Source organism: Pongo pygmaeus, chromosome 5 (genome assembly GCF_028885625.2).
Source record: "Pongo pygmaeus isolate AG05252 chromosome 5, NHGRI_mPonPyg2-v2.0_pri, whole genome shotgun sequence".
In the NCBI taxonomy this organism is placed as follows: Eukaryota; Metazoa; Chordata; class Mammalia; order Primates; family Hominidae; genus Pongo; species Pongo pygmaeus.
In genome coordinates, this window is record NC_072378.2 from 106,949,769 (window position 1) to 106,957,733 (window position 7,965).

Here is a 7,965-nt window from a genome sequence, read left to right on the forward strand (position 1 = left end):
TCTTACTTGAATTTCTTTCTACAAATAAGCATTTATCCTGTCCCTGTCTACATACAAAGCACTATCCTAAGTACTAGATTATAGGAGCAGGAAAATATGAACAAAACATCATTACTGCCCTCTGGGAGCTTACAGTCTGGGAGGGGATAGAGAAGTAACAGCCAGCTAGAATACTGCAGTTTATCTTATGTTATTGATAATTTTAGTCTGTTGGATGCAATTTGTAAGATGCCTTCTTGACAATATTCTTGATGCAGACAAGGGAAATAGCTATTCATTTTTGTTTAGAGACAGGGTTTTGCAGTGTTACCCAGGCTGGAGTGCAGTGGCACAATCATAACTCATTGCAGCCTCAAACTTTGGCCTCAAGCAATCCTCCTGCCTTGGCCTCCTGAGTAGCTGGGCCTACAGGTGTGCATCACCACACCCAGCTAATTTTTTTTAAATTTATTTTTCATTTTTTGTAGATGGTGTCTCACTCTTTTGCCCAGGCTGGTCTCAAACTCCTGACCTCAAGTGATCCTCCTGCCTTAGCCTCCCAAAGCTCTGGGATTACAGGCATGAGCCACCATGCCCAACCCATAAACAGCTTTTATTTATTTGTGCTAGTCACTAAAATGAACAATTACACAGGGTTGCCAGATAAAACACAAGCCACCCAGCTAAATGTGAATGCATATGTTCCATAAAATATTTGGGATATACTTATACTAAAAAAAATTTGTTGTTCATTTGAAATTCAGATTTAACTAGGTATTCCAGATTCCTATTTGCTAAGTCTTATATACAGAGTGTCATTAATCCTCACAATAATTCTGTGAGGTAAGCACTATTATAACCATTTTACGGATCCAGAGACTGAGACATAGCCAGATTACATAATTTGTTCAGTCACACATCTCTCTGCTGACACACATCTAAAAACCAAACTCTTAGCCTGCTTCATTTCCACTGATGGTAGTTTTATGCCTTTTATGTTGATTACTACCATCCTATCACTGAATCCCGTTTTCTGACCTTGTTCTCAAATTATCAGAGTATACCCCCACTCACTGACCAACACGCAAAGCTCTGGGTTCTGATTTTTTTTTTTTTTTTTTTTTGAGACAGAGTCTTGCTCTGTCACCCAGGCTGGAGTGCAGTGGCGCGATCTCGGCTGACTGCAACCTCTGCCTCCTGAGTTCAAGCAATTCTCCTGCCTCAGCCTCCCAAGTAGCTGGGATTACAAGCGTGTGCGACCACACCCGGCTAATTTTTGTATTTTTAGTAGAGATGGGGTTTCACCATGTTGACCAGGCTGGCTTTGAACTCGTGACCTCAGGTGATCCGCCCGCCTTGGCCTGCCAAAGCGCTCGGCTGGGTTCTGATTTTTAAAGTTAAAAAGACTTTCCGGGCCGGGCACAGTGGCTCACACCTGTAATCCCAGCACTTTGGGAGGCCAAGGCGGGTGGATCACCTGAGGTCGGGAGTTTGAGACAAGCCTGACCAACGTGAAGAAACCCCATCTCTACTAAAAATACAAAATTAGCTGGGTGTGGTGGCACATGCCTGTAATCCCAGCTACTCTGGAGGCTGAGGCAGGAGAATAGCTTGAACCCGGAGGCACAGGCTGCGGTGAGCCGAGATCGCACCACTGCACTACAGCCTGGGCAACAAGAGCAAAACTCTGTCTCAAAAAAAAACAAAACACCTTCCGGTGGCCGGGCACGGTGGCTCACGCCTGTAATCCCAGCACTTTGGGAGGCCAAGGCAGGCAGATCACCAGGTCACCAGGTCAGGAGATTGATGGCTAACATGCTGGCTAACATGGTGAAACCCTGTCTCTACTAAAAATACAAAAAATTAGCTGAGCTTGGTAGCACATACCTGTAGTCCCAGCTACTCTGGAGGCTGAGGCAGGAGAATCACCTGAACTCAGGAGGCAGAAGTTGCTGTGAGCTGAGATTGCACCACTGCACTCCAGCCTAGACGACACAGCGAGACTCCATCTCAAAAAAAAAAAAACCTTCCAGTATTGTATAAATGAAAAATGGAGGACAGGGGTAGCATTTATTCATTATGGCAAAAATCAGGTCTGTAAATTTCTAAGAATGTGAGTTTCATTGCAATGCACACACAAAACGAATGCACAGCAAGACCAAATGCTAGAAGCACACGAGACCAGAGAACGGGACCAGTATGCAATGCAGCAGCAAAACTGCTCTGGGGGCAGGTTGGCACTGACAGCATTATTAGTTTCCATTCTAGAACAACTGGCCTCATTCTCATTTGAGATTATTGAGACAGCAACAGTCTTGGTTCTTCATATGACAAGGCTGGATGAAAATGAATAGTGAATTTAACTTGGTCCTTTGTGATATCAATGTTTTTGTTGTTGTTGAGATGGTGTCTCGCTCTGTAGCCCAGGCTGGAGTGCAGTGGTGTGATCTCGGCTCACTGCAACCTCTGCCTCCCTGGTTCAAGTGATTATCCTGCCTCAGTCTCCCAAGTAGCTGGAATTACAGGCGCCTGCCACCATGCCCAGCTAATTTTTTGTATTTTTAGTAGAGACGGGGTTTCACCATATTGGCCAGGCTGGTCTTGAACTCCCAACTTCAGGTGATCTGCCTGCCTCGCCCTCCCAAAGTGCTGGGATTACAAGCGTGAACCACCAGGCTCAACAATATTTTTTCTGCACTCCTTCCCACTCCTCATATCAGTCTTTTTCTCCGCAGGTGCTCAATACAAAACAAAACCCATCTAATAGTGTGCCAAGAATTTGTAATATCATCAGTCTTTCCCTTTAGACTCAAAGCAAGCAAACAAAGGCTTATTTCCGGCTGGGTGCAGTGGCTCACGCCTGTAATCCTAGTACTTTGGGAGACCAAGGCAGGTGGATCACCTGAGGTCAGGAGTTCGAGACCAGCCTGGCCAACATGGCGAAACCCCGTCTCTACTAAAAATACAAAAATTAGCCGGGCATGATGGCGCACACCTGTAATCCCAGCTACTCAGGAGGCTAAGGAAGGAGAATAGCTTGAACCTGGGAGGTGGGGGTTGCTGTGAACTGAGATCACGCCGCTGCACTCCAGCCTGTGCAACAGGAGCAAGACTCCATCTCAAAAAACAAAACAAAAAAAGGCTTATTTCCTGATAAGACTTAACCTGCTTATCAAAAGTTCAACATTCTGACTGCCCTCAGAGGCTTAAAAAAAAAAGAAAGAAAGAAAAGAAAAGAGTAGAAAAAAAGTTAGTAGCCTTGAATTTTAAGTTATCAACATAAGACACAACTACTTTAATTTTCTCCATTTTTTCTTTCTCTTATCAGAAAAGGGAGTTTTCATGACCATCACCTAGGATTTGCTTCTAATTATACAAGGCTGAGTCATAGGTTATAAATGGTTGGCCAGGCACGGTGTCTCACGCCGGTAATCCCAGCATTTTGGGAGACTGAGGCGGCAGATTGCTTGAGTTCAGGAGTTTGAGACCAGCCTGGGCAACATGGCAAGAACCCGTCTCTAAAAAAAATACAAAAATTAGCCAGGTGTGGTGGCACACTTGTAATTCCAGCTACTCAGGAGACTGAGGCAGGAGGATCAATTGTGCCCAGAAGGTAGAGGCTGCAGTGAGCCATGATTGCATCACTGCACTCTAGCCTGGGTAACAGATGGAGACCATGTCTCAAAAATAAAGAAATGAAAACATGGTTGAAGGCTGGCGCAGTGCCTCATGCCTGTAATCCCAGCACCTTGGGAGGCAGAGGTGGGCAGATGACTTGAGCCCAGGAGTTTAAGACTAGCCTGGGCAAAATGATGAAACCTCATCTCTACAAAAAAGACTTTTTAAATTAACCAGGCATGGTGGCTCACACCTGTAGTTCCATCTACTTGGGAGGCTGAGATGGGAGGATCACTTGAGCCCAGGATGTCAATGCTGCAGAGAGCCGTGGTCTTGCCACTGCACTCCAGCCTGGGTGACAGAGCCAGACCCTGTCACAAAAAAATAAAATAGGCCAGGTGTGGTGGCTCACACCTGTAATCCCAGCACTTTGGGAGGCCGAGGTGGGTGGATCATTTGAAGTCAGGAGTTTGAGACCAGCCTGGCCAACATGGTGAAACCCCATATCTACTAAAAATACAAAAATTAGCCAGGCGTGGTGGTGCATGCCTGTAATCCCAGCTACTCGGGAGGCTGAGGCAGGAGAATTGCTTGAACCCAGGAGGCGGAGGTTGCAGTGAGCCGAGATCACACCACTGCACTCCAGCCTGGGTGACAGAGCAAGATTCTGTCTCAAAAAATAATAAATAAATAAATAATAAAATAATAAAATAAAATGACCAGAAATAAAAGTGGTCAAAGATCAGCGATTTCATATGGTTCAACCTAGTATAAATACACATGATATATAAATGAATGCAATCCTCCCTCATTCTTCTGGATCTTTATAACACTAACAGACAAAAAAAAATCTCTCAAGTTGCCTAGTTACCTGTACTATATACACCCAAATATGGATCTTAGAAATTGTGGAATAGCAGAAAGTGAATGGTGGCAAGGGGAATACTCATGGAAAATTAGCACAAATTATAGATTCCAGCCTTGACTATAATTACACAAAATATGAAAAGCTGCCCTTGAGAACATTCCAAATCACACGGCTCAAAGAGCCAAAAATACTTCTGGCCAAAGAGCTCTTCCTTTTCATTTTACTAGTAAGCTATAATTTTTAGTTCATCCTTCAGGCGAGGGTAGAGAACAAGGTAAAAGTACATTTGTGAAGAAAACTGCCATTTTCCATGATATACTCCTTGCTACTTAAGTAAATATCTTGGAGCTAGGACTGTTTATCTTCATTGTTCATGTTTTGGGTCACTTGCTTCACTACTTATCATTGGCATTGTCTTATCCTTATTGATTCTAAGATCCTTATAACAGGGAACATTATTAGGTTTGTACAACTTTGAGGAAATGAGTCACAACTAAAATATGCAATAAGTTTACTTTACCTAATGGGTAGAAGGAAGGAAGTGAGCAGCATCTCCTGCAGGTTCTTCACTTCCTAAAGTGATTATTATAGTCACCTACAGTTAGTAAGTGCCAACAAATTTAGTTTACTTGCCATAAACCAATATACACCAGCAATCTCAACTGTGGTCTAAACAATAGTATTGGAAACACTTGTGGGGTACAGTTTAAGTGGTCCTTAGAGGGAAATATTTAGTCTTCAGTGTTTGCATTGAAAAATTAAAAATAAGGCCAGGTGTTGTGGCTCATGCCTATAATACCAGCTACTAGGAAGGCTGAGGCAGGAGGATCACTTGAGGCCAGAAGTTTGAGACGAGCCTGGGCAATATGGCAAAACCCCATCTTTAGAAAAACAACAGCTGGGCACAGTGGCTCATGCCTGTAATCCCAGCACTTTGGGAGGCCGAGGCGGGCGGATCACCTGAGGTCAGGAGTTCGAGACCAGCCTGTAATCCCAGCACTTTGGGAGGTCAAGGCGGGAGGATCACCTGAGGCTGGGAGTTCGAGATCAGCCTGGTTAACATGGTGAAACCCCATCTCTACAAAGAATACAACAATTAGAGGGCTGAGGTGGGAGGATTGCTTAAGCCAGGGAGTAAGCCAAGATGAGGCCACTGTATTCCAGCCTGGGTGACAAAGCGAGACCCTGTCTCAAAAAAATAATTAAATAAATAATTACACTGATGGAAAATCAGGTTGTTTTCATTTTTTAGTATCATACAAATAAAGCTGCAGTGCATATCTCTGTACCTGTAGATTTATTCTGTTCTCAAACAACTCTTATTTATTCAGAACCTACTATGTGCTAGTCACAGTTCTAGGCATTGGATACAGCAGTACATTAAACATGATTTTTACCCTGATAGGGCTCACATTCTAGTGGGATTAGACAGAAGAGTTAAATAAGTGGAAAATATATTAGATGGTGATTAGTGTTGTGAAGAAAAATTGAAAAATTTTAGGACATTTAATTTAATAATTTTTTTAGGCTGGATCTAAAATATTCTCTTGCCCAGTCTGGTCTCAAACTCCTGGGTTCAAGCAATCCTCCTGCCTCAGAGTCCTGAGTAACTGGGACTAGAGGCACATGCCATCACATAAGGGGTTAATTTAAAATAGTATAATTAAGAGAATGCCTCACTGAGAAAGTGATATTTGTGTGAAAACCTGAAGGAAGTATGGAAACAAATCACGTGGTCAGCTGAGGGAAGAGGATTCCAGATGGAGGGAAAGAAAGTGGGCAAAAGCCCTAAAGCAAGACATCATCTGAGATTTCCAGGGACTTCATCCAGGAATGGCAAGGAGGGGAGTATGGCTGAACCCAGAGAGGGAGGAGGATAGTGGTGGGAGATAAGGTCAGCCGTGTAGACAAGGTCAGCAATGTAGGTGAGTTCAGATGCAGAAGGCCTCACCAGCCATTGAAAGGATTTTGGCTTTAACTGTAACATAAGGTGGGTAGCCTGGGAGGGTTTTGGGTTTTTGGTTTTTGGTGGTTTTTTTTTGTTTTTTTTTTTTGAGACGGAGTCTCACTCTGTCACCCAGGCTGGAGTGCAGTGGTGCGATCTCAGCTCAATGCAACCTCCGCCTCCCAGGTTCAAGTTATTCTCCTGCCTCAGCCTCCTGAGTAGCTGGGATTACAGGCACACACCACCACGCCTGGCTAATTTTTGTATTTTTAGTAGAGATAGGGTTTCACTATGTTGGTCAGGCGGGTCTCAAACTCATGACCTCATGATCCGCCCACCTCAGCCTCCCAAGGTGCTGGAGTTACAGGTGTGAGCCACCGCGAGCAGCCCAGGAGGGTTTTAAGTAATGACAGGATTTGATTTGTGATTTAATAGGATTGCTCTGGTTATTGTCCTGAAGATAGCCTGAAGAAAGGTAAGTGGCCAGGCGTGGTGGCTCACACCTGTAATCCCAGAACTTTGGGAGGCTGAGGCGGGTGGATGATCTGAGATCAGGAGTTTGAGACCAGCCTGACCAACATGGTAAAACCCCATCTCTACTAAAAATATAAAAATTAGCCAGGTGTGGTGGTGCACGCCTCTAATCCCAGGTGAGACAGAAAGGGAGAAATTGAGTGTATCTCTAAGATATCTGACCTAAGTAACAGGAAGGGTGGACGAGTCATTAACTGAAATAAGGAATGCTGTGGGAGGAAAGCATTTGGGTGTGGGGATGAGACCCGGATCTGGGTTTTGGTCCTATCAAGTCTGAGATTTCCGTTAGATATCCAAGTGAAGATGTTAAGTAGGCAGTTGTAGTCTTCAATGCAAGAGAATGATCTCGGCTCACAATACAAATTTGAGGATCGTCCCCATATAGATAATATTTAAAGCCATGAAATTGTTGGAGATCGACTGGGGAACTAGGATAGACAAAAAGGAAAAAGATTAGAGGTCTAAGCCTGGGGGACTTAACTCTATGGCATTCTAAGGATGTAATGAAAAAACAGCAGGCTGGGAGCGGTGGCTCACGCCTGTAATCCCAGCACTTTGAGATGCCAAGGCGGGTGGATCACTTGAGGTCAGGAGTTTGAGACAACCTGGCCAATATGGTGAAACCCCATCTCTACTAAAAATACAAAAATGAGCCGGGAGTGGTGTCAGGCACCTGTAATCCCAACTACTAAGGAGGCTGGGGCAGGAGAATCACTTGAACCCGGGAGTGGAGGTTGCAGTGAGCAGAGATCATGCCATTGCACTCCAGCCTGGAGGCCAGAGCAGGCCTCATTCTCAGAAACAAAAACAAAACAAAACAAAACAAAGAAAAAACAGGGAAGAAGATTAAGTGGCAAGTGAGGTAGGTGAAACCAATGTGGTATCCTATAACTCAAGTAAGTTGAGGAATGAGACCAGACCTTTGGATTTACATTGCGGAGGACATCTGTGACTTTGACTAGAAGTTTTGTTAGAATGCTGCAGGGTGACGTCTTGTTTGATGTATGAGTCAGAGTTCTCC